Raw genomic sequence first — 26,815 nt, forward strand, 5'->3', positions numbered from 1 at the left:
AGAGTCAGACACGACTGAAGCAATGAGCTTGCATGCATACTATCTTTGTCATAGCTGTTCTTCCAAGGATCAAGTGTCTTAATTACATGGCAGCAATCACCATCCACAGAGATTTTGGAGCCTCCAAAATTCAATCTGTCTGTGTATCCACTTCCCCGCTTCTGTTTTCTGTGAAATGATAGGAGTAGATGCCATAATCTTATATTTTTGAATGTTGAGTTTTAAGCCAGCCTTTTCATCCTCCTCTTTTACCCGCAGCAAGAAGTTCTTTAGTTCCTCTTCAGTTTCTGCCATTAAAGTGGTATGATCTGCATATCTGAGCTTGTTGATATTTCTGCCAGCAACCTTGATTCCAGCTTGTGAGTCATCCAGCCCATCATTTCCCATGATGTGCTCTGCATGTAAGTTGAATAAGCAGAGTGACACTATACCACCTTGTCTTAGTCCTTTCCCAATTTTGAGCCAGTCTGTTGTTCCATGTTTTATTCTAACTGTTACTTCTTAACCCTCATACAGGTTTCTCAGTAGACAGGTCCGCTAGTCTGGTACTCCCATCTCTAAGAATTTTCCACAGTTTTTTGTGATCCACACAGTCAGAGGCCTTGAGGTAGTCTAGTCAATGAAGCAGAAGTAGATGTGTTTCTGGAATTCCCTTGCTTTCCGCATGATCAAATGAAGGTTGCACTTTTATCTATTGTTTCTCTGCCTCTTCAAAACCAACTTGTATATCTGGAAGTTCTCGTTCCATATACTGTTGAAGCCTAGCTTGAAGGAGTCTACTAACTGGAGGCTTCAGAAATATGGGACAATCTAAGCTTGAGAAATTGGAGGGTATGAATGAAGCCCAATAAGAGAGACAAAAAGGGAATTCTCTACTTTCCATGATGTTAGCAAGCTGGGCAAGGGCTAGACCATACCTTCAACTTCTTATGTAGGACAGTAGCCTTTATCTAGAAAGTCATGAACAGTTGTGCAACTGTAAGAGAGGGAGGGAGAGGGTGGTGAGAGGGAGACAGGCACCCTGAGTGGATGTGAGAGACCCGTTAGAAGGGGGTTGACTATTAAATGGAGGGGGGCTTTGGACTAGAGGAGATGTGGTGGTCATGGGAAAAAGTCGATGCATTAGACATTTTTGAAGTAGAATGGACAGAACTCAGCAAGAATATTGACTTGAGGTGAAGGAGAGGGAATTGTAAACGTGGTTAAGACCAAGTTTCTGTGTCCTGTCATAAGGGTACAAAGGTGTCATGGGGAATCCTGGAAGTTGGCCGAGTCTGGGAAGAATTTCAAATAAGATTTTTATGTTTATGAGCTCAAGGTCTAGATGGATACAATAACCAGTATTTTCATACTTAAAAGATCCTTTTCCTTTTTTAGAAAAGTGAGAAGTATTAAGATATAATTTATATACAACAGAAGTCAATGCTTTAAAGCATTACCGTTTGTTGAGTTTTGACATATGCATTACGGTGAAGATCGCTCAGTCGTGTCCGACTCTTTTCGACCCCATGGACTGTAGCTTACCAGGCTCCTTTGTCCATGGGATTTTCCAGGCAATAGTACTGGAGTGGATTGCCATTTCCTTCTCCAGGGAACTTCCCGACCCAGGGATCGAACCCGGGTCTCCCGCATTGTAGACAGACGCTTAACCGTCTGAGACACCAGGGAAGTCATACCATTGTGTAAATGCCAGCACAATAAAAATGTAGAAAACGTCCCATTGGTTTGAAAATGCTCCCTTGGGCTATTTCCTTTCAGACTCCTTCCTCCACTCCTATACCCTGACAACCACAGACATATTTCTCTGCCTATAGTTGTGCCTTTTCCAGAAATCCATTGACATGAAATCATATAATACATAGCATACAATCATATAATACATATGTATCACGAGTTTTGTGGTAAGGTGCCAAGAGAGAAGTGGACCAGTTGCTCTGCATGCAGACTCACCTCAGCCACAGACACTGAGAAAATCCCCATAGTCAGGCTGTAAAGACTGAGCCTTTCTTCGTGTTCCAACTGAATTCCAAGGGAGTTGGGGGAAATAGGTCTGGTGAATAGGAGTGTGACATGAGCAGTAGTCCTGAATTTTTTAAATTCCTAGCAGTATTTCACTAAATATCTTCATGATGGAGAATTCTGTTGTGAAATCAAACTTCCTCACAAAAATTCAGCCTTCCTGTGTACCTTAAGGTGATTTCTCTGCCAGCATAGCAAAGACAAAAATGGCTTTGCAAGCAACTGTATTTGGTGTAATTGGAATGCATGTACACTCTAACTTAACCAGAATTTTCTTTTGAAAGTATTTTCACATTAAAAAAAATAAGTCAACATATGGTCATAAAAGTGATGAAATATAGCTCTGCTCTTAAATACATTTTTTAAATCACAATATTCTACTTTCCGGGAGAAATATCAGTGGGCAAGTGGCATCAACATTGGGACCTATAGATCAGGATCGCCCAAGCTGGATGAACCTGTGGTTGTGAGTACCTTACCATTTGATGTTTTCTCTTAACACAAGTTTATTTTTGAGAAAATCATGTTAAGTAGTACAGATGCAGTGATAAAGGTCTTCCATGCTGATAAAGGGTGACAGTTTGTCTTAGGAAGGAACATTGATCCAGATATATTACAGTCTGGCATTGCCTATGAGTATACTGTTGAATTACCTGGAAATGTGCCCAGTGACTCCCTCCTCCTGCTTATTAACAACAGGCTGCATACTTCCATCCCAATATAGATTTAAATAACTTTCAAAGTCTTTCTGGGTAACTCTTTTGGGAGCTAACTCTTCTCTGTGGGAAGAATAACTTTATTAAAATAAGTACATAGAATTGTGTTGGGAAAATGTTGTTAGGTTACTTATGCTCAGATATATCTATGTATTATGTATATTTATGCTATTAGATGGATTAACAACAAAAAATTTTTATTTGCATGCACACTCTACTTGGACCAGCAGCCCAGTGTTGAGCAACCTCAACAAGAGGAACCACCAGCTGGGATTCAGGATATCACACCTGGGAAGGAGGAAGTAAATGGAGAGGATCCAGTGAATCATAATGAAGAGAAGGAGAAGGATGCCTCTGGAGGTAAAGTGTAAGTGTGCATCATGTCTTAAGACATAACCAGTAAGAGGAGGAAAGGAAACATTAGAAAAGGACTTCAGACAGTTCCTAAAAAACTGAGCAGAGTATAGTTTGCAGGTCAGTGTGGTCGCTCAAATTTTCCCTTGTTTTCAAGACAAAGAGAAGGGGGCAACTAAGTTGTCTGAGGACAACCCTGGGAAAGGAAAATGGTGATAGCATTCGGAAAATTCTGCTTTCCTTTTTCTCCAGCAAAATGTTCCTGGAATAATGCTCCTGAGGTTCTTATTCATCACATTTTTACCATAATAGCCTAAGACTTTTAAGTCATAATGCTGAGGGAATCAATATCATCATTCCCTACTGTATGATTTACAGCTGAATTGATACATTTTTTTAAAAGATTCTGACCTGGAAACTGATCTCCAGGAATTGGCTGAGGCAAAGACTGGGGGTAAAGGTGGAGATGGTCCTGATGTCAGGGAGGAGTTTGCATCAAATCCAGAGCCTGTTGAAATGCCAGAAGCAGGTATGTCATCCATTCAGAAAGTAATTTATGTGGTTTCTGTTTTTCAGAATATTATATCTTTAACAATATAGAGGGAACATTACTATTATTTTTATAACAGAGTTCACATATTCTTTGAAAGATAGTTCAGACCCCAGATGCCTGAGTGCCTGACTTACAGACTTTCAAATAAAGAAGCAGACAGGATCAAAGCCATATCGAATTGAAAATAGGGAACTATTTTCTTCTCTTGTATTAGTACTTTAAGCAACAGCTAATAATTTTCAGGTTCTTTTATAATTTCTGCTTGTAGCAAATATGGCATTTATTTGTAATAAATATCAGTTTATATGAAACATGCTCAGGCATTCAAGTAGGTTCTAGTACAAGCTTTAACATAACGTGTGTGATTCTGTGAAATCCCTTACTTCTGAACTGAACTTTACTCATATAAGTTGTGAATTCAGAACAGATAAACTAAAAAGCTAAGTTTTCAATGCTAACTTTTGCGTTCTCTGATTCTCTTCGATGGAATGCGTAGAAGAATACTCTTTTTTATGATTTATTTATCATAAAATATTTCTTGAGTCAAATTATAACAGGGGAATTGAGATTTCACTTTCTGATGGGGGACACATGTTCACCTGTGGCTGATTCATGTCAATGTGTGGCAAAAAGCACCACAATACTGTAAAGTAATTAGCCTCCATTAAAATAAATAAATTAATTTTTTAAAGAAAATGAGCCAACATTCTTCTTGATGTTTGTTAAATTCTCTCAAATTCTGAATTCTCTAGCTCTTAAAAAAACAGTTGGATTTTAAATCCTTTCCCCAGGGAAGCATGCAATGACTGAATAATAAAATGGCAAAAGATAGTCTAGTTTCCTGTTTCTGTGGCTAATCTAGTTGAGAGAGTGCATTTAGTCGGTGATATTCAAGGCAGGTGTGAGTAAGATACATATGCTAAGCACACTACCTCCCCCTATGTTTGGTATGTTTTGGGGGGCAGGGGTGTTGCCTATTTTATTTTAAGGATCATTACTTTACAATACTATGATGGTTTTTGTTCTACATCCCACTCTCACTCTTAAAGAACTAATAAAAATCTGAGCCTCATGATATAATCATCTCTAACCATATCAAGTATGTTATTTTCCTTTGATACATGAATTTTAAAAGTTCTGAAGGTCAAAGATTGTAACTCTAGTTCTTCCTGCGTAATCAACTTAGTATCTTTCACATACGTGTTTTCCCAATTGCTGACAATGAATTGCATGGTTCTGATTTTAAAGGAGGAACTTCATAGTTAGGGAAGAATTTACTGTGTATTAGCCTTCTAAATATTTTCACTTTACGTTTTTGTTCCATTCCATTAGAACATTTAGACAAAAATACAACTTTCAGACGACTTTCAAGTAACTACAGAACATGATTAAAATATTCTCATAGAAAAAATCTTAGCCCTAAATATGTGTGGTATTTAAAAAGAAAAATACATAAATTACAAGGTACATAAATACAAAATCCTACATCCAACATAAAAGGTAAGAAAAAGAGCAACAGAATAAACCTAAGGGAAAAGGAAAAGATACTTAATAAAAGATAGTTATGAATTGTTAGGAAGTGGAAAATAAACTCAACTAATAAATAAAGACAATGTGCTATTTTCCATAATTTTATATATATATATATACACACACACATTTTAAAATATTCTTTTCTGTTGTGATTTATCACAGGAGATTTGACAGAATTCCCTGTGCTGTGTAGTAGGATCTTGTTGTTTATCCATTCGAATGTAATAGTTTGTATCTGTCAACCCCAAATTGCTAGTCCACTCCGCTTAGTTTACATAACTGTGAAGAAAATGGAAAGAGCTCATGTACACATAATAAGAAATATGAACAAGACACTAACAGTATATTACAGAATTAAAACTGAGTATAATCTGGAACTCAGATATTTTCATAATATTAATGAAATGGCTAATAGGGTAGAAAAACAAGTATTATTTAACATACCCCAGTAACTAAATAACTAAACATCACCAATACTGGTAATATGCTTGAAAAGTCTATAGAATCTCGAGAGGATTAACTGAAGGTAAGCCAAAGGGTCGCCCTTAGTGTTCTTGTTTTAGTCCATTTTGTAAAACTACAACTGCAGTGAGCTTTGTATACCTCTCCTGTCATCAAAGTTCTGCTGAGGAACTTTTCTAATGTTTATATTATACGTGAAGGGCAACCATTTGCTTGAAAGAAGATAAACTGAAACGATTTATGCTGTTCTTATGTTGTGTATTTGACTGTTAAAGTTCTGTCAATAAAGTTTCATTTTCTACTTGCACATTTTTGTTAAATTTATCCCTGGCTATTTAATGTTATTGAAAATTGATGGCTTGTGATTTTTATTGTCTAGTTGAGGATGTATGTAGAGATGGAATGTTTGTATATAGACTTTCTGTCCAACAGTTCCTCTAAATATGCATATTAATTCCACAAATTTAGATCTAGATTATTTTTGCTTTTCAAAATATACTATTATATTTGAATATCAACAGTTTCTACTGGCTTAAACCTTAAACCTGTCCTCATTTTGCAGCATTGAACAAACCTAGCCAGAATAGTCTTGACTAAAGCAGGTGATAATCGGGATTTTTCCCAATAGGAAATGAAAAACCTTCTCCATTTCAACCTGTTTTCATTGCGTTTTTTGTACATATACTTTATCGGAGTAAGTTCCATTCTATTCCTAGTTTGCCGTCTTGAATATAGATTAATTTTCATCAAACACGTATAATGTATCAATAGTGATGATCATAGAATTGTTTTCCCTCCATTTTTCTATTAGTGTGGTGAATTGCATTGGTAACCTTATACATGTAAACCACCCTTGCACTTCTAGGGTTAAAAAAATTTGGTCATAACATGTTCTTTAGCTGTAATCTACATGTTAATACATATACATACATACATATATATATATAGCAACACATAAAAAATTCATAAAAGCCTTTGGTCTTCTCTTGAATAAATGGGTTTACAAAATGTGCTACCCAAATCTCATATGGTGTCCCTGATGAAATCATTGACAGGGAAACATTTTTTAAAACTTAATATGATTGTATTGTCCTATAGAGAAATGGAATGCCAAAGCCATTGTTAAAGGTTGTAGGGAGACAGGAAAAAAACTGCTGTCAAATTCCATGGCAAATGCCACACCATATCTTTCACCCACTTCTGACTTGCCTTCCAAGATTTTTTGGGTGCAGGGAGAGAGCAGCCACAAACGTATTTTCTTCTCCATGACATCCTCTATTGGCTTGATAGTCACCAGATCTCAGAAGCCCTCCAACTGTGTGTGTGTGTGTGTGTGTGTGTGTGTGTATCACTCAGTCGTGTCCGACTCTTAGCGACCTCATGGACTGCAGCCTACAAGGCTCCTCCATCCATGGGATTTTCCAGGCAGGAGTACTGGAGTGGGTTGCCATTGCCTTCTCCAGTTAGCCTCTAATTAAAATCAATTAATTTTTTAAAAATTTCAAGTAACACCAGCTGCTCCTAACATAGACAGATGACAACACAAATTACCAGGCAATCAGGGAGACACCCCCGACCTCCAACCCCAAGAGCCGACCATCACCAGGTGTCATCTGTGAGGGCGTCTCCAGTACCCTACAACTCTTCTTGTGACTCTGGATGTGATCGTCCCTCCTAGCCTCCAAGCTGCTGGGAGAGGCCCTTGGGGCACACGGTCGAGAGGGCCCTGCACTACCTTCTCACTTCCGAATCACCACCGCCCTATTGCCACCATCTCCGGGGAACACCTACTTTTCTTCAGGCCACTCCGGGCTCCCTCTCAATTCACCACAACCAAGGGAATACTCAGGAAGGTCCTTCTATAAGGAAGGGAGGGGTAAATGTCCCATCTTTGTGCTATCAAAGCCAGGCCCACAGACTCCTCCCCTGTGAAGGGCAGGTAGCCGCTACAGGACCCTGGATGACTCCTCCTCTCGGTGGTCTTTACCCTTCTCTTCCACACACACTGAGGATGGGAGGCCGACCCACCACTCCAGGCTTCTTGACTGGCCTGAGGATGGGAAGCACTGCATTGGCATTCCGCTAGTGAGAACCTGATCCTGAGAAAGAACGCGTGAGAGCGAGGGATATAGTCAGGGACAGACACGCAGACAGAGGGAGACATCTATCGCTCTAGGACCGACCAGGTGTGCGTTAGTGCCACAGGACCACAATCCTCTTCAGTCAAGTGGGATCCCAGCTCTCTCAGAACTGTTGTTTTGCACAAACACCCCCACCTCTTCAGGATCAGATGGCGGTTGGACAGTCTATATGACTTATTTCTCTTTCTCTCGATGGGGATTGACACTGTTAAGCCGATACTGAATCTTCCTATGGACATTGGTCGATCCGGAATAATTGGGCTCAAATCGGTGTTCACCAGGTTCAGAAGTAGGCTCTTTCCTTGGCATCACCTCCCTCCCCACCTCATGCCCCACTTCACAAAATGAGACAATATAATGAAGTATTTTCAGGGGAGATGCATTTCCCATATTGAAGTCATCGCAGGTGTCTTTCTCAGGAGTGTGTGAGTTAGGCCCTGATGTGACATAGAAATAAGAACATACTTTTAACAGGCTCCTTGAGTCCTGCCTTGGTTTGCAATGCTTTTGAAAACTTTTATCTCCTGAATCGCCCAGCAGCGGTGTATAGTAATTCTAAAAGGAAGGTATCTTTCGTTGTCTGGATTCCTGGAGTACAGCTGATCCTGGACAGTAGACCTGTGCTGTGGTCAGAAATTTGGATATATGATTAGTTACAGGTTTCCATTTATATTTCAATTGTTCATTAGTCCCTAAGTTATGTCCCATTCTTTTGCGACCCCATGGACTGTGCCCACCAGGCTTTTCTGTCCATGGGATTTCCCAGGCCAGAATACTGGAGTGGGTTGCCATTTCCTTTTTCAGGGGATCTTCATGACCCAGGGATCAAATCCCAGTCTCCTGCATTAGCAAGTGAATTCTTTACCACTGAGCCACCATGGAAGGCTTTGTATTTCTGATACCATTGCCTTATATTTGACCTACCTCTATTGGGTGTATTACATATGTCTATGCGCCTGTGTGCTAGGGTTGCTTTGCTTGTTTGTTTTGTGAGAAACAGAAAAGTGAAGTGGCTTGCCTTGCTTAAGTCTCTCAGGGTACCAGCAATAGAGAAAATGTATAAAGAGAAAGGGTTTCCTTAACTTAAGGAAAAGAATATCCACAACTCCCCATGAAAGGGGTTTAGTCTCCTGACTAGAACCTATTAATATTCAATGAAATCTTTCATGACGCTCATTATAGGAAAGCAATGGTTCTACTGTTTTTACTTGAATATTGGCTACATTTAAAATTATGCTTGAGACTGTGTGAAATAGATAAGTAAGACTACAGATCCCAGTGATCCATCGGCTTTACCCTGCATATGGGTGCAGTACAAGCTCAGTGTAAACCATCAGATTGGGTGAGTAAAATGTGCCCTGCAAAAAATATTTTTTATAAAGTAGACAGACTGGATGTGCTAACAGGAAATCTATACTTTGCTCAGCAGATTATTTATCTAGTAAACAAGGACTTAGAGCCAAGGAATGTATAAGGTGGTGACTGTGAGTGAAAATAGGTGACAACATTGAGAGAGACAGAGAGTGGTGTAATGAATGGTGCAGAGACCTTCACATTTTAACAGATGTACATGAAAGATGGTTAGGACCACTACCAAGCAGTGTGACCTCGAGTAAGATGGTCACCATATCTGATCCTCGGTTCCCTTGCCTGCAAACGGGGACGATAATATTATATGTTATCCCACCCCCAGGCAAAGCCATTCCTCACGGCCTGATCGCAGCCTCCGCTGGCCCCTGTGGCCAAGGCTCTCATCACAGTTGTTTCACCATGGTCTTCAGTCTGACTTCCTGCCCACCCCACCATGAGCTCCTTGAGGACCCTTTAACCACAGGGGCTCAGAACACGTTTACCATCTTATGAGTGATGATAAAGTGAGGTACACAGAGCAGTGCAGCTGCTGTTATGCTGTCAATTTGTTGCAAACAACGCATAGGAAACGAGTGGCTGGAGCAAACCTCTCCACTTAGGTTTCTGTTGCTCCAGGGCCATTTATGTTTTTTATCCCCACATCGTCCAGAAGCTTATTGTACGAGGGAAACACCCTCCTTTCCCCTTCCTAGTGCATAATCATTATAGCAGCCATTTCTCAACTGAATTGTCAGTGAGTGAACCCTGAAAATCCTCAGCTCAAATTTTGGTTCCTTTGAGCGGGTGAGGGGAATCCTGTTGTCTCTCTCCACTCTGACAGGAGTGTCTAATGTCTGTCTCCCTTTATTCTGATATAATAAAGGCTTCCCCTTTATTCTGTATCTTGGACACTCCTTTACCTCCTGAGACTGAGGTCTGTCCTAGGCTATGGCTGCTTTCAGCACTGTGCTGAGGGCATTGATGACCAGGTAGGTGCTGGGAGGATACTTGTTGGTTGATACAGCTCAGAGACCCAGGCTACTTTATTTCATGGGTGAGAAGTGTAACCTCCACGCAGACTGCCATCAGCAGGATGGACAGTTTGAACCTGCTGATCAGTGTCCTTGGGCAAGTCCATAGGCTTTCTGTCACCCTGCTCTCCCCTCTTCCTCTTGCTTCCATAGCTTCTTCTACTCCGTACCTTCTCCGTGCCCTCCTTTGTGCTCCCTCTGCTCTCCGTGTACATGTACACTGTGCCAGAGACCACCCTGTCTCCCGGCTTCATATTGTGTGATTGTCAGTTCCCTTTCTAATTAGACCGCTTTGAGGAGTTTTCTCTTTGCTCACAGTCCATGGTGGACACCCCAATACAGTAAGCATCATGGGTCTCCTTTTATTCTTTTCCCTTTGTTTTACCCTTCCCCCCACCTTTTTTTTTTTTCCATTTTTGAGGAATCAATATGGTATTGTGAGTAAGGACACTAGCTCTGATTCAGATAACCTTCCTTTCCACCTAGTTCTGCCACTTGTTATCACATCATCTTGAGAAATTAAACTGGCCCACTGTGCCATACGAGGCTCGCCTGAAAATGGGTGAATTATTCTTAATAACGACATGAACTGAGCAGGTGGGTTTTGTATTGAATGAGGTTCGTAGAAATGTGTTGGCACGTTCCCTGTTGTAACAAATACTGAGCTGCAGCGGGGCAAGTTGCAGTTCAGGCCTTACCCTCAAGCTTCACGAAGCACTTCAAGCTCACATTTTACATCTGTGTCCAGCCCTAGAGGTTCCTTCCTTCTCAGCCACAGTCCTCGAGCTTTTCCCTCACAGGTAGATGAAACTTCACCAGAAGGCTGGCTTTTCTGTTACACCTCTCCCACCTGGAAACCACTCACAGACTTCATCTCTGTTGCATGCATCATTCTGTTCCTGGTAATTTTGTCATCAGATGGATTGAGGGTCCTCCTATTGAAAGGGGATGCCCAGGACTGAAAATAAGGGTGTGATGTTTCCCTGCTCCCCCATGGCATGGAAACTCTCTGGGACCTGTGCCCAAACTCCTCTCTCTCCCCCTGTCGTCTCCTCCATCTCACAGTTCACAGTTTACAGTCAAGCTGGGTTCCAGTGCAGGCCCTACCAGCCCAGGCTCTCTGCTTCAGTTTTAAATTCCTTATCTGTAAAATGGCAATAACTCTACCTGTTGGTGAGGTTTATTGGGAGACCTAGTGGGGATAACAGATGTAAAACACCTCGCGCCCATGACCTGGTAGGTGGAAGGCACTAAATAATCGGCTGTGTCCTCTATCAGCTCCTGTAATGCACAGCATCTGGTGTGGGATAATACTGTGACTCAGTCGATGTCTTTGGACAGAAGAGTCTAGCCTGTGCAAGGGGCAAAACAAGAAATGAAATTGTGGAATAATAAGAAATAAAGAAATGAAACCTATGTCCACACAAATACTCGTCCTTATATGTCTTTCACAGCAGCACTGTCTGTAATCTACAAATAGTGGAGCAGCCTAGAAGTCTGTAAGGGGAGAGTGGTAAACAGAGTATTCTGTAGACATTCAGTGGAACAGCATAGATGGATGAAAAGTGATGAACTTCTGCTTCCTGCTGCCACATGGGTGAGCCTCCAAAGCCTCATGCTAAGTGAAAGAACCCAGACACAAAAGGCCACTTCCTGTAGGAGTCCGTTGATATGAAGTGCCCAGAAAGGGCAAATCTACAGAGACAGAAATTAGATGAGAGGATGCCTGGGCCTGCAGGTCCTGCTGGGGATCGACTGCTAATGGGTACATGGACGCTTGTTGTGGTGCTGGCAGTGTTCCACAAGTGCACTGTGGTGGTGGTTGCACCACTGTGTGAAGTTATTAAAGACACTGCACTGGATGCATTGAATGGCTGTGATTTGTGGTGTGTAACTATACCTCAGTGAAGCAGTTTAGGAAGGTAATGCAGATGTCCAAGTGAAACATGTGGGAAAAGATATGCCATTGCTTTTGTAACAACGAGGAGTGCCCTGCTCCTTCCACGTTCTGGGTCCGGCCTCCTCCACATGTGCTAGATGCTCCCTCCAGAGACAGTCGCTGTGCACGTCAGGACGGAATCCCCAGTGAGCACACGTCTAGTGTGTCTCTGTGTTTACTCACAGGCGCCTGTTGTGTGACCACAAGTCAGTGGCTCTGGACAGGCTCCCAGAACCCACCCTGCATCTGAAATTCTACTTCGTTGTTTTCCCATTCTTCTCAAATCACGTGGACCCAGCTTCCGTTTCCGTGGTAATGGATCTCAGCCCTTAGCTCCAACCTCTGGTCACAGGAATACCTGTTAATATGGTGTGAGGCCCCCTGCCCGAGCTCAGCAACCCAGGAGGGATGCTTAGCAGAACAGTAACCAAGACAGTGGAACTCAACCCATCCTCCTTCTGCCGCCAGGACTCAGGTGCATTCCCTCCCCTCCACCTGCCTGAGTGTCTGGTAAGAAAGAGGACTTGGGGGCATAACACACCACTGAGTTATTGAAAATGTTCCAAATATGGCTGTGAATAAATATGTCAAAATCTCTCTCAGAAGGGAAGACACATAATTACAAATTTTTTAAAATTTCATTAGTAGCAAACATAGCTCTTCAGTTCAGGATTATATTAAAACCAGGATGGGTGAAGCATCATGCGATTGTGCTTCTCAATCTTAACTGTGCATCAAATCTCCCCTGGAGAGGTTTTAGGAGAGCTAGGTCTGAAATGCGGCCCTGGCCTGAGCATTATCTGAAACAGTTCTCTTATGAAAGCCGAGCCTGCAGCTGTGGAAACAGAACCCATTCTTACAGGAGGAAATCGAAGATCAAAAATTTGCTACTCCTCTCTACAGCGAATGCAGGTTTTCATCATGACCCACTATGCTTGACAGCTATCTTAGGCTGAGGAAAGGGACGACTTGCCCAAATTAATACTTGTTTGAAAACTGGCCTTGTGCTTGCCCTGCTGTGTGTTCCTGAATCCAAAGTTTTACAGTTAAAATCCTGCTGTTAGTGAAACTCAGTATGTTTTAGTTCTTGTCAGGATCCCTTGTGCCTAGTTAGTTGAATACATTTCTAAAACACTGTGGAGATAACTTCATTCAACAGATCAGAATAGTGCTTCAGAGATCAAAGATGGCTGAGAATTGTAGCTGCTGATGTTAATGTAGCAGGATCGGCTGTCAGCGTATCTGCTGTCTGTGCTCAGTGGCAGATTTAAACTGTTTCCTGTGTTATCAAATTAACTCCCATGCTCAAATGAAGACCAAATAAGAACAGGACATTTACTGGGGAAAATACAGTTAAGCAATCCCTTGTTTGATAGACACCCATAGAGACTCACCTCTCGAAACATTCTACTTTAGGGATCTCTTCTGGATATTCTTTGGCATGTTCCCCAATGATGGGCTCACCCTGCTGCGTCCTGACTCACCGTCCTATTAAAGACAGGGCTTTCAACCTCTCAGGTGTATTACAGTGGCCAGGTTCTCCCAGAGATCCAAGAGGGTCATGGCGTGTGCTCAGGATATCCTCAGAGTGTGTCTGTAGGAACAGGGCCTCTGAGAGGCAGGTATCCCCACCTGTGGCAACAGGAAGATCTTGGGCCAGTCTTTTCCAGAGCAGCTCCAGGGGAGTCATGGCTCGGTGAAGATCACACCCAGCAGCATGCCCTGGATTGTGGTTTAAGGAACTGGGTGGATGGCGGTGCCCATCCATGAGACACGCCAGGGAACATTGGCCTGGGGCTACTAGCATGTCTGCAGTGCTTATGGGACATCTGAGTGCAGATGGTCCATATGTCTCAGCCTGTGGGGGAAGTGGGGCCCAGTTGAGTCGTTTCAGGTAGATCTGGTGATAGGAAAAGCCATCAGTATAGAGGGATACTAATGAAAACAAGTCAGATGGGTAAAAGCTCTAGGGGTGACGTGGTCACCCAAGGATCATGTATCGAATGGCAGAGTACAGGGCAGAGGTTGGAAACCAGAGGAAAACAAAACCAAGATTTAAGAGGGGATCAAAGTAAATGGACATGGACAGACAAGGAGTCTTAGAAGTAATGAACTAAGAAGGAAGAGGAAAGCCAGGATTGGCTGCTGTCACAGACTCTGACCAAGGAAAGTGTTTTTGAAGACGGAATGTGTCTGTGGACATTTGGTCCATGGAGCTCTTGGGATACATTAGCAAGGGGATGTTCTGTGGATATGCACTCAAGAGGTAACCAGATAAGGATGCTCCTGGAGTCTATTCCTTCAAGAAGCATGGCTTGAAAGGAATGAAAGACTCAGGGTATTGCAAGTAGAGGCCTTTGTGCTTGCAGGGTATGCTATTTTCTATTCCCCAAACCAAAGAGACCAGGATGCCAGTTCCAAAAGAATCGTAAGGACTGTTGGCTAGAAGACAGCATGGAGAATTGGAATGATCTGGACAGGTGAGTATTCATGTTGAGGGGGGAGTGTGGTATTTTCAAAGCAGCAGTGGAGTTCCAGGAATACCTCCTTCCTCTCCCTCTGGGCCCCACTCTGCCTCTGCGACCCATGGTCACAGGAAGAGCCAGGGTGGTGGTGGGGGACGTGGGTTGCTGAGATCATACACTCCACGGACACTTTCATGTATTTTTTCTCCCTGGATGATCTGATCTTCCTCATGAGTGTTCACCCTTCATACTGGTTAGTAACGGGAAAACCCAACTGAAGTTGCTTCTGACTTGGAAAGTGTGGTTGCATGCAACCAACAGAATATCCACAGATACAAATGCTCAGTCTATTCTGGTGAGAATGCTCTCTACTTCTTTCAGCGATGGAGCAGGGGTATACGTCACTTACAAGGCTCGCAGTCATGTGTGAGAGGGAGTCTATAACACGGCATAGGTTTGTTCCTCACAGAGGCCTCAGTGTTCTGACTGTCCTCTCCTGGCTTCAGCTGTTGATGCTGACCTGTACCGCCCATGGGTGGGGGTGGTGAAACTTGCATTTTTGTCTCCCTCCTCTTGCTGTGGACCCAGTGCTCCCTGGCTGACTGAGTCTCAGCCACCCTGCTCCCATCTGCAGACCCCTCTGAATCTGGCTATCATCATCCAGCCCATCCCCGGGTGGGGACATCCACTCCTCAGCTGGAAGGTCCCCTAGCCCATTGCCTGCTTAGGCTTCTTCTGGATTCAGTCTGTTTCCACATTTCTCCCTAAAGTGATGCCGATCCCTCCCTTGGATCTCACCTGCACCACAGCAGGAACCAAGATCAGCCCCAGAAAACAAAATTCCTAAACTGCAGCCACCCTTCTGCCAAAGACTCCGTTCGGTCATTGTACAGTGTGCCCCTGGAGTCCCAAGTGCAAATAGTGTGGAATCCTCCTGTCGCTGGAGTTCATTTCTTGTCACACCTCCCTTGTCTGAGCTCTCTCACCTCTGCCTGCCAGTTCCTCTGTGGGCCATTCCCCATTGTGACTGGGACGCTCTTTCCTTTGGCTTGTCTTTCATTTGACCCAAGACATCCCATACAATACCCAGGTCAAAGGGGGCATAGTGTAGAATGTGTACCTTGTGGAGTTCAGTTAGGATACTTTGGTGTCACATAAGCCCACGCCCCTGAAATACAAAAACAGAGGGATAAAGAACACAAGAGTCAAATATACCAAAGATGCTTGAGATGTTGGCTTAGATGAGCACTGAAGAGTGTCAGTGGGATCAGAAAGTATGGATATTAATGATGGCCATGACAAGACCAGTTACAGTGGAGTGACAGGGACAAAACCTCCACGGAAGTGGGCTGAGGAGAGAATATCTCTGCAGAATTTGAAGCAGTTTTGCTTTGAAGGGCAACCGGTAATGTGCCAGGAGCTGCAGAACAGGGTGGAATATGGTGGGTTTCCCCCTGTGCTGTGGAATGCTGGGATGAAGAGGGAGCAGGTGCTGGTTCAGGACCCTGGAGTGATGACTGCAGGTGCAAAGTCCCTGGGAAGGTGCAAGGCATGGGATCCCGAGCAGAGGTGAGGGGCTGGGTGTAGTCAGGAGCACACATGCAGAGCGGCAGCTGACTGCCAGGGCAGAAACACGGAGTTTGGGACTGGGAACCTTGAGAAATCCCATGGGATTTCTTCTTCCTTCTCCACGAATTATTGGCCTGTGGGGTTGGTGGTCATAGGATGGAGGAAGGTCACTACTGTGTAGTGTAGTAGTGTAGGTAGGTGAGAGTGAAAATAAACAGCAGTTCTACTCTGGCCACGGATTTAAGATAAAACACTTCTGTAAAGTTGTAAAGTTTGCTCCTCAACGCTCTGGTGCTCAGACACAGGCAGGGCGTGGGTAGGCAGGAGGGTGCAAGGAGCACAAGAGATGTGTTTGCAGGGGACAGCTTCCAGCCCTGGCTCAGCGGATCCAGGAGGGGCCTGGCAGGTAGTGTTGAAGGACATGTGGTAGGTGAGGTGGGGGTTTCCAGGAGGTTCTGGTATCAGTGCACTGGCACTAGAGCGAGGGAGCTGGAAGACAGGACATCATGTTGAGGGTGATGAGAGGGAGGAAGGCTAGAAACAGGACACCATGAGGGGCGCGGTCTTTCCTGATGCCCGGGGCGAGACCATGGGCAGGGGGATGCTCCGGTGGGGAGGAGGGGAACATCGAAGAGGACGGAGAGTCCCTGGGATGACCGGGTGAGCCCCGTGGGCACTGAGGACGGATCAGAAGAGTGAGGGCTGAGAGAACAGTGAGTGTACCACGGGAGGAACGCCTCCACAGGCCTGGGGTGGGCGGGAGGAGAAATACAGGGGACTTTTACCGGTCCCGCACTTTGGGGGCTTCGGCAGTGGGCGACAGGACCCGGACATACCCGGTCAGGTTGCTCAGTGAATGAAGACTTAGAAACAGGGTCCAGGAGAAAACTCCCAACCGACCCGGGCCAGGAGACTGGCGCGGGGCTCACTGGGTTCCTGCGCGCAGGCCCAGAACCAGCCAATCGGAGCGCAGCCTCGCCCACCAAGCTCCGGATTTCACGGATTCCCTGACTTCCTGCCTGTGTTGCCTTGGTTCCCCGGGCCGCTGGAGAGGAGCCGGCGGTCCACCGGTGGTTTGGTCGGGCCCCTTCGAGATGGTTCCTTCCTTTCTCTGGTCCTCATGGGCATCCCCCTCAACTTCCGCATCCACGCTGTCCAGTCCTGTGCGCGAAAACCCAACAGAAAGGATGGATTTTCTTTCGGCCTTGTGTCGTTTTGGTTTCTATGGTCTGCAGGCGGCAGTGTTGCTCCAAATATCGCTATTCTGTTTCTCCCCCGCCCTTCGCCGTTGAAAAAACGCAATGAAGCCTTTTGCAGGAAAAGTGTTGTATATTTTTCTCTGCTTGCACCGGTTGGCTGGTTCAAACTGCATCTGAGCCCTTCAGACAGCCCTTTGTGGAAACTTTGAACAAACCCATTGACACTTAAAATTACAATAAAATAATATAAGCTAATCGACTGAATAATGGGGGAGGGAGTGAGCTCCCTTGTCTTGCTTCTGATCCTAGAGGAAATGCTGTATTTAAAAAGAACTTTATTATAAGACAGTGAGTTTTGACTCGAAAATGTTTATGTGAAGTGGAAATGAAAGTTGCTCAGTCCTATCAGATTCTTTAAGACCCCTTGGACTGTTAGGCTGCCAGGCTCCTCTACCCATGGGATTCTTCATTCAAGAATATTGGAATAGGTTGCCATTTCCTTCTGCAGCGGAGCTTTCCAATCCAGGGACTGAACCTGGGTCTCCTGCATTGCAGGCTGACTCCTTTCCATCCGAGCCACCTACGATAATAACATGACAGGGACAAGTGGCAAGCTAAGATTCTGCTGGGTAATTGATCCTGGACACCACCCAGGAAGCAGGTGGTGCTACTGCCCTCATTTTTGCCTTTGAGAACTGTGGCACATAGAGGAAGAATCAGCTGTCAAGGTTCTCCGGGTTCCTCCAGGAGTGTCCCTATGTTCAGGTGTCAAGTCTGTCAGATTGTAATTTGCACACTAGTTTGCAGGATGCTTTTCTATCCCCAAGAGAAGAATGAAATAAAACAATGGGAATGAGGGTAAAGTGAAAGTGTTAGTCGCTCAGCCCTGTCTGATTCTTTGAGACCCCCTGGACTGTAGCCCACCAGGCTCCTCTGTCCATCGGAATTCTCCAAGCAAGAATATTGGAGATGGTTGCCATTCCCTTCTCCAGTGGATCTTCCTGACCCAGGGATTGACCCTGGGTCTCACAGGGATTGCACCGAGGTCTCCCGCATTGCTGGCAGATTCTTTACCATTTGAACCTCCAGGGAAGCCCAAATGAATGTAAAATAGCCTGCAAAACTTTTTTAAAATGTATAATAACATAGTTATTACAATAAGATACTAAAGGAAAAGGGAGGGTGCCACATAGAAAACAATTCAAGTACTGTATCAGTATCATGGCACAACACAATGATAAAGTAAAGCACCTGGAACAAATCAGGTACTTTTCATTTCGTCTATATTTGACCAGATTTATATTGAGAAGAGACTGCAGGTCATTTCTTGGTTGATAGTGGAAATACTAGTGTGAGGAAAAACACAGCCAAAGGTACAGCACATGTCCTTAGACAGTTCTATTATATTTCCCATTCAGGTAGGGAATCAGAGATGAGAAATATAGCTCTGGAGACTACCTGAGAGACAGATGGACAGACAGCAGAATTCATTTTCACTTCTAAAGAATCTCATGGGCATTTGCTGGGTACACAACATTGAGCTCTGAGGGTGGGGAGGAAAAGTAGATTTCATCACTCTTGTCTCCTGTAATAAAAAGGGAAGCTATTTGTTATTAGGGGAAAGATGTTTGTGAATCACAAGTATGAGAAAGGTCTTATATTCGGAATACATAAGGAATTTTAAAATTGCAAAGGACAAAATATAGTGAAGGCAGACAGATCCTTTTGTCAGGAATTCAGGTGTGGAAGGAGAAACGAGAAAGTGGCAGCTCCTGGGCATTTTCAAGGTGATGGACGTGGCCTGTTCCTGGTCATGGTGGTGATCACTGGAATTTGCCATGTGTCAGAGCTCAGAAAGCTTCACACCCAAAGACAAGCAGGCCAGGACTTCCCTGGTGGTCCAGTGGTTAAGAATCCACCTGCCATATAAAATTAATACACAGAAATCCCTTGCATTCCTATAAACTAACTGAAAAATCAGAAAGAGAAATTAAGGAAACCATCCCATTTACCATTGCAACAAAATTAATGAAATGCTTAGGACTAAATTTACGTAAAGAAACAAAAGACATGTATACAGAAAGATAAAAAAAAAAAAAAAACTGGTGAAAGAAATCAAAGATAACACAAATAGATGGAGAAATGTATCATGTTCTTGGATTGAAGAATCAATATAGTGAAAATGAGTCTACTACCCAAAGCAATCTGTAGATTCATCACAATCCTGAACTACCAATGGTATTTTTCACAGAACTACAAGAAATAATTTCACAGTTTGTATGGAAACACCAAAGACCCCGAATTCCCAAAGCAATCTTGAGAGAGAAGAGTGTAATGCAGGAATCAACATTCCTGACTCAGACTATATTATAAAGCCACAGTCATCAAGATGGTATGGTACTGGCACAAAGACAGAAATATAGATCAATGGAACAAAACAGAAAGTTCAATGATAAATCCCTGCACCTATGAACACCTTGTCTTTGACAAAGGATGCACAAATATGCAAGAGCTAAAACACAGTCTGTTCAACGCATGATGCTGGGCAAATTGGTCACCTATGTGTAAAAGAATGAAACTGGAAGACTTTCCAACACCATACACAAAAAGAAAGTCAAAATGGATTAAAGACCTAAATGTAAGACCAGAAACTATAAAACTCTTAAGAGGCAAACATAGGCAGAACACTCTGTGACATAAATCACAGCAAAATCCTCTAGGATCTACCTCCCAGAGTAATGGAAATAAAAACAAAAATAAACAAATGGGACCTAATTATACTTAAAAGCTTTTGAACAGCGAAGGATTCTATAAGCAAGGTGAAAAGGCAGCCCTCAGAACAGGAGAAAATAATAGCAAATTAAACAACTGACAATGAATGAATCTCCAAAATATACAAGAAGCTCATGCAGCTCAATATCAAAAAAATGATCAATCCAATAAAAAGTGGACAAGTGACCTAAACAGACATTTCTCCAAAGACATACAGATGGCTAATAAACACATGAAAAGATGTTCAGTATCACAGATTATTAGAAAAATGCAAATCAAAACCACAATGAGGTATCATCTCACACAGGTCAGAATGGCCATCATCAAAATGTCTACAAACAATAAATGCTGGAGACGGTGGGGAGAAAAGGGAACATTATTTCACGGTTGGTGGGAATGCAAACTGGTATAGCTACTATGGAGAATAGTGTGCAGATTCCTTAAAAAACTGGGAATGGAACTGCCATACGACCCAGTGCAGGGCATACACCCCAAGGAAACCAGATTTGAAAGAGACATATGTACCCCAATGTTTACTCAGCACTATTTACAATAGTTACGACATTGAAGCACCCTAAATGTCTATTAGTAGATGAATGGATAAGGAAGTGATGGTAAATATACACAATGGAATATTACCCTGCTATTAAAAAGGAACACGCCTCAATCAGTTCTAATGAGGTGGATGAACCTGGAACCTGTTATACAGACAGAAGTAAGTCAGAAAGAGAAAGACAAATACTTATATTAATGCATCTATATGCAATTTAGAAAGGCGGTAGCAACGATTCTTCATGCAGGGTAGCAAAGAAGACAGAGACCTATACCACAGACTTTTCAACTCAGTGGGGGAAGGGGAAGGTGGGATGATTCGAGTGAATAGCATTGAAACATATACATTAGCATATGTAAAATAGATGACCAGAACAAGTTCAATGCATGAACCAGGGCATGGGGAGGGAGGTGGCACCCCCAGTTCAGGAATGGGGGGACACATATATAACTGTGGCCGATTCATGTTGATATATGGCAAAACCCATCAGAATATTGTAAAGAATTATTCTCCAATGAAAATAAATTAATGATTAAAAAAAAAAAAGAATCCACCTGCCAATGAAATGGGCAGGCGTTCAGTCCCTGGTCCAGGCAGTTTCCACGTGCCACAGAGCAGCTAAGACTGTGTGTCACAACTCCTGAACCTGCCTTCTCCAACTACTGGAGCCACGAGCCTAGAGCTCGTGCTCTGCAACAAGAGCAGTCTCTGCAATGAGAAGCCCGTGCACCACCGCTAGAGAGTAGTGCTCCTTCTCCACAGCTAGAGAAAGCCCTTGTGCAGCGACAAAGACTCAGTGCACCCACAATAAAGAAAGAAATAAGAAAGAAAACCAGGCCGATCTTACTGTATGTTCATTTGAAAAATCCGGTGGTAGATACTGAAGTAGGTGCATCTCTATATTCTTTGAATAATCATATCTTGGGTGAAGCTAACAAAAATTACATCACAGGCTATATTAAAACTTTAGAGCAGCTTCCCAGGCACTGCTTGTTTCTAGAAACTACTTTTCTCAGAGAACTTATTTTAGAACTTTAGTAACCGGAACTGCAGCCTCCACCACATTCAAGGGCAGGAAACAAAACACATTAGAAAGACACGGTTCAAATCTTGTCAGTTGCCTGTGACCACAGGCTAGGATGAACACACATCCCAGAAAGAGTCTCTTCACATTTCAGTAACTCATCCTGTATTTCAACCACTTAGTTCAGTTCTTCAGGACCACTGCTCTCCCCTTAAACAAACACTTGGTGTGATACATTTGGAAAATGACCTTAACCCAATTCACTCCCAACCACTTTCCACATGTCACAAGGAGTCTCTCACAATGATATTTCTTCACCTAGAAAGCCAATTCTCAGATAAGGAAAAGGATTCACACACACCTTGTAAAGAAATAGTAAGATTTTAGAAACTGACTCACAAGTAACCCATGGATCAACATTCTTTTCTCTCTTCTGCCTCCATCCACTCTGAGAAGTGAATATTTGGTCATGCTATCTGCTTTGCCCATCAACTTTCTCATACCACACACGTGGTGTTAATAGTGAGCCTATACACAAAGGCATTAATACCAGTTAGACCTATTGAAGTCGGCTACCTGGGGGCAGGGAGGTGGCTGGGGCAATGAATTCATCATCTCATTTCCTTCACCACCCCACCCCATTTCATTCCCTGCAGTCACTGGGCCCAAATGAAAAAAGATATACCAAATCTCTCCTTAAATCACCACTGCCTCAAGTTTCCTTCGTTATCTTACATGGCTTCTGAGGCCAGGGAACAGATTTTACCTGAGATGAGTAAAGCTAGAGAGACAACCCATTGGCCAGAGATTCTGTTTGGGAGGTGATGTCTCAGTGTACTGCTTCCCCACTGTGATGAAGAAAGTACAAATCATCTTGGCTTGGCGCTGGTGCCCCATTTTTCAGATGTTAGCCACTAGATGGCGGGCTAGTAAGGTACTTGGATACTTGATCAGTAGACTTTGAGTTCAGTTCAGTTGAGTTGCTCAGTCATGTCCAACTCTTTGTGACCCCATGGACTGCAGCATGCCAGGCCTCCCTGTGCATCACCACCTCCCGGAGCTTACTCAAACTCATGTCCATTGAGTTGGTGATACCATCCGACCATCTCATCCTCTGTTGTCCCCTTCTCCTCCCACCTTGAATCTTTCCCAGCATCAGGGTCTTTTCCAATGAGTCTGTTCTTCACATCAGGTATTCAAAGTATTGGAGTTTCAGCTTCAGTATTAGTCCGTCTAATGAATATTCAGGACTGATTTCCTTTGGGATGGACTGGTTGGATCTCTTTGCTGTCCAAGGGACTCTCAAGAGCCTTCTCCAACACCACAGTTCAAAAGCATCAATTCTTTGGCAGTCAGCTTTCTTTATAGTCCAACTCTCACATCCATACATGACTACTGGAAAAACCATAGCTTTGATTTGTTTGACAGGCCTTTGTTGTCTCTGCTTTTTAATATGAGGTCTAGGTTGATCATAACTTTTCTCCAAGTAGACTTTAAGGGAATTATATTACGTGGCATAATGGGGAAGCGGGGGAGGCGGGGAGGGCAGTTCCTTCATCCAATCAGTTGAAAAAGCTTAAGAGCAGGGACTGAGGCTTCCTGAAGATGAAACAATTTAGCCTCAAGACTACAGCCTGAGAAACCCTGCATGAGACTCAAAATTACTGGCCTGCTCTACAGATTTGCGTCTCTGGAGTGCAACCTGGATTTCCAGTCAGCCGACCTGCCCAAAGAACATCAGAACTGTCAGCACCCACAAGCCCATGATCCAATTCCCTAAAATAAGTCTCTCTCTATTGGCTGTGTTACTCTGGAGAAGCCTAATATACCTCCCGTATGTCACATCTTTCTCTGTCCAATCCAAAAACATTGGCTGAGTCACAGTATTATTCCACACCAGATGCTGTGCATTACAGGAGCTGATAGATAGAGGACACAGCCATTTATTTAGTGCCTTCCACCTTCCAGGTCATGGGCGCTAGGTGTTTTACATCTGTGATCCCCAGCAGGTCTCCCAAGAAACCTCACCAAGAAGTAGACCTATTGCCATTTTACAGATAAGGAATTTGAGGCTGAAGGAGAGTGCCTGGGCTGTTAGCACCTGCACTGGAACCCAACTTGAGTGTAAACTGTGAACTCTCGTATGGAGGGAGATGACATGGGGAGAGGAGTTTGGGCACAGGTCCCAGAGAGTTTCCATGCCATGGGGGAGCATGGAAACATCACACCCTTATTTTCAGTCCTGGGCTGCTCCTGCTAAGTCGCTTCAGTCGTTTCCGATTCTGTGCGACCCCATAGACGAAAGCCCACCAGGCTGCCTCGACCCTGGGATTCTCCAGGCAAGAACACTGGGCATCCCCTTGCAATAGGAGGAGCCTCATTCCATCTGAGGACAACATTACCAGGAACAGAATGATGCATGCAACAGAAGATGAAGTCTGTGAGTGGTTTCCAGGTGGAACAGGTGTAGCAGAAAAGCCAGCCTCCTGGTGAGTGTTTGTCTAGCTGTGAGGAAAAAGCTCGAGGACTGTGGCTGAGAAGGAAGGAGCCTCTAGGGCTGGACACAGATGTTTAATGTGACCTGGAAGCTCAGTAGTTGTTACACCAGGGAATATTCCAGCACATTGCTACTAACCTCATTCCATACTGACAAATACAATCTGCTCAGTTCATGTCATTATTCAGAATAATTCACCCGTTTTCAGGTGAGGCTGCTATGGCACAGTGAGCCAATTTAATTTCTCAAGGTGTGATGATAACAAGTGGGAGAACTGGGTGCAAGGAAGTTGTCTAGAATCAGAGCTAGTGTCCATACCCACACACTGTATTGTTTCCTCATAAAAGGGAAAAAAGGAAGAAAAAAAGGAGAAAATGAAAGAAAAAGAATAAAAGGAGACCCATGATGCTTACAGTAGTGTGGCATCCACCTTGGACTGTGAGTAAAGAGAAAACTCCTCAAAGAACCTAATCAGAAAGGTAACTCACAATCACAGAACATGAAATCAGGGGAATGGCTGGGCTCAAGCACGGTGTACATGTACACGGAGAGCAGTGGGAGCACAGAGGAGGGCACGGGAAAGGTACGGAGTAGAAGAAGCTATGGAAGCAAGAGGAAGAGGGGAGAGCAGACTGACAGGGCTCCTGTGGACTTGCCCAGCACACTGATCAGCAGGTTCAAAGCGTCCATCCTGCTAATGGCAGAATGAGTGGAAGTTACACCTCTCACCCATGAAATAAAGTAGCCTGGCTGTCCGAGCTGAATTCATCCAACAAGTATCCCCCCAGCGCCCACCTGGTCATCAATGACCTCAGCACAGTGCCGAAAGCAGCCATAGCCTAGGACAGACCTCAGTCTCAGGAGGTAACGGATTGTCCAAGATATAGAATAAATGGGAAGCCAAGTGGGAAGGAATAGACAGTAGACACTCCTGTCTGAGTGGGGATCGAAGACAGGATGCCCATCACCCGCTCAAAGGAACAGAAATGTGAGCCTAGAATTTTCAGGGTTCACTCACTGGCAATTCAGTTGAGAAACAGCTGCTTGATGGTGATGCACTAGGAAGGGGAAAGGCGAGTGTTACTCTGGTACAATAAGGTTCTGGACAAAGTGGGAATAAAAGACAGATACAGCCCTGGGCCTATGAAAATTGAGCCAAGAGGTTTGCTCTAGCCACTTTTTTCGTGTATGTTGTTTGCAGCAAACAAATTGACAACGTATCAACAGCTGCACTGCTCTGTGTACCTCACCTTATCATCACTCCTAAGACGGTGAACGTGTTCTGAGCACCTGTGGGGCACCAGACTCCCAGACCGGTGCTTTCCAGAATTTGTGGGCACAAGAACGTTTCAGGCAGCAAGAGGGTCCTCAAGGAGCTCACCGGGGGGTGGGCAGGGAGCCAGACTGAAGACAATGGTGACACAAGTGTGATGAGAGCCTTGGCCTCAGGAGCCAGTGGAGGCTGGGATCAGAGGGTCAGGAATGGGCTTTGCCTGGGGGTGGGATAACATAGAATATTCTTGTCCCCATTTGCAGACATGGGAACCGAGGATCAGAGAGGGTGAGCATCTTACTCAAGGTCACACTGCTTGGTAGTGGTCCTGACCATTTTTCATCTGTGTGGGTTGAAATGTGAAGGTTTCTGCACTGTTAATAATACCACTCTCTCAATGTTGTCACCTATTTTAGCTAACAACCACCACGTTACACATTCCCTTGGCTCTAGGTCCTCCTTTCTTAGATAAATAATCTGCTGAACAAAGTATAGATTTCCTGTTAGCACATCCGGTCTGTCCACTTTATAAATAAAATGTCCATGCATGGCATGTTGGCTCTACCCAAACTGATGGTTTACACTGAGTTTGTATTGCACCCACATGCAAGGTAAAGAAAATGGATCACTGGGATCTGTAGTTTTACTTACCTATTTCACACAATCTCAAGCATAATTTTAAATGTAGCCAATAATCACTTGAAAAGAGTAGAAGCACTTCTTTCCTAAAATGACCATGCATGAAAGAGTTCATTCAATGTCTGTACGTCGAGGCAGGAGACTAAGCCCCTGGATGGAGTCACCGACGGGATGGACATGAGTTTGAGTAGGATCCACGAGTTGGTAACGGACAGGGAAGCCTGGTGTGCTGCAGTCCATGGGGTCGCCAAGAGTCGGATACGACTGAGCAACTGAACTCAACTGAAGACTGTCCAACCGCTATCTGCTACTGAAGTGGTGGGGCATCTGGGAAAAATAACTTTTCTGAGAGAACACGGATCCCACTTGGCTAAAGAGGATTCTGGTCCTGTGACACTAAGGCACACCTGGTTGGCCCTAGAGAGATAGATGTCTTCCTCTGCGTGTCTGTCCCTCTCTCTACCCCTCGCTGTCACACATTCCTTGTCAGGATCGAGTTCTCAACAGCAGGACGCCAATGCAGTGCCTCCCATCCTCCGCCCGTGCAAGAAGCCGGGAGTGGGCGGCGGTCGGCCTCCCATCCTTAGTGTGTGTGGAATAGAACAGTAAAGACCACTGAGGGGAGTCCTCCAGCGTCCTACAGAGCCTACCCGTCCTTCAGGGGTGAGGAGTTGGCAGGCCTGGTTTTGACGTCACAAAGATGGGACATTTACCCCTCCCTTCCTT

General features: G+C 44.1%; 1 protein-coding gene and 1 long non-coding RNA gene across 2 annotated transcripts in view; one reads left to right on the forward strand and one right to left on the reverse strand.

Annotated features, from left to right (window-relative positions):
- Window positions 1-26,815, reverse strand: part of LOC100296695 (X antigen family member 5) — a 265,171-nt gene that overhangs the window by 150,219 nt on the left and 88,137 nt on the right. The window lies entirely within an intron of this gene.
- LOC787709 (uncharacterized) lies at window positions 2,903-5,944 on the forward strand. The gene is made up of 2 exons (XR_003033682.2): window positions 2,903-3,095; window positions 3,493-5,944. It is a non-coding gene; the product is annotated as an uncharacterized lncRNA (long non-coding RNA).

This window comes from Bos taurus, unplaced genomic scaffold (genome assembly GCF_002263795.3).
Source record: "Bos taurus isolate L1 Dominette 01449 registration number 42190680 breed Hereford unplaced genomic scaffold, ARS-UCD2.0 Leftover_ScbfJmS_1396, whole genome shotgun sequence".
Taxonomy (NCBI): domain Eukaryota; kingdom Metazoa; phylum Chordata; class Mammalia; order Artiodactyla; family Bovidae; genus Bos; species Bos taurus.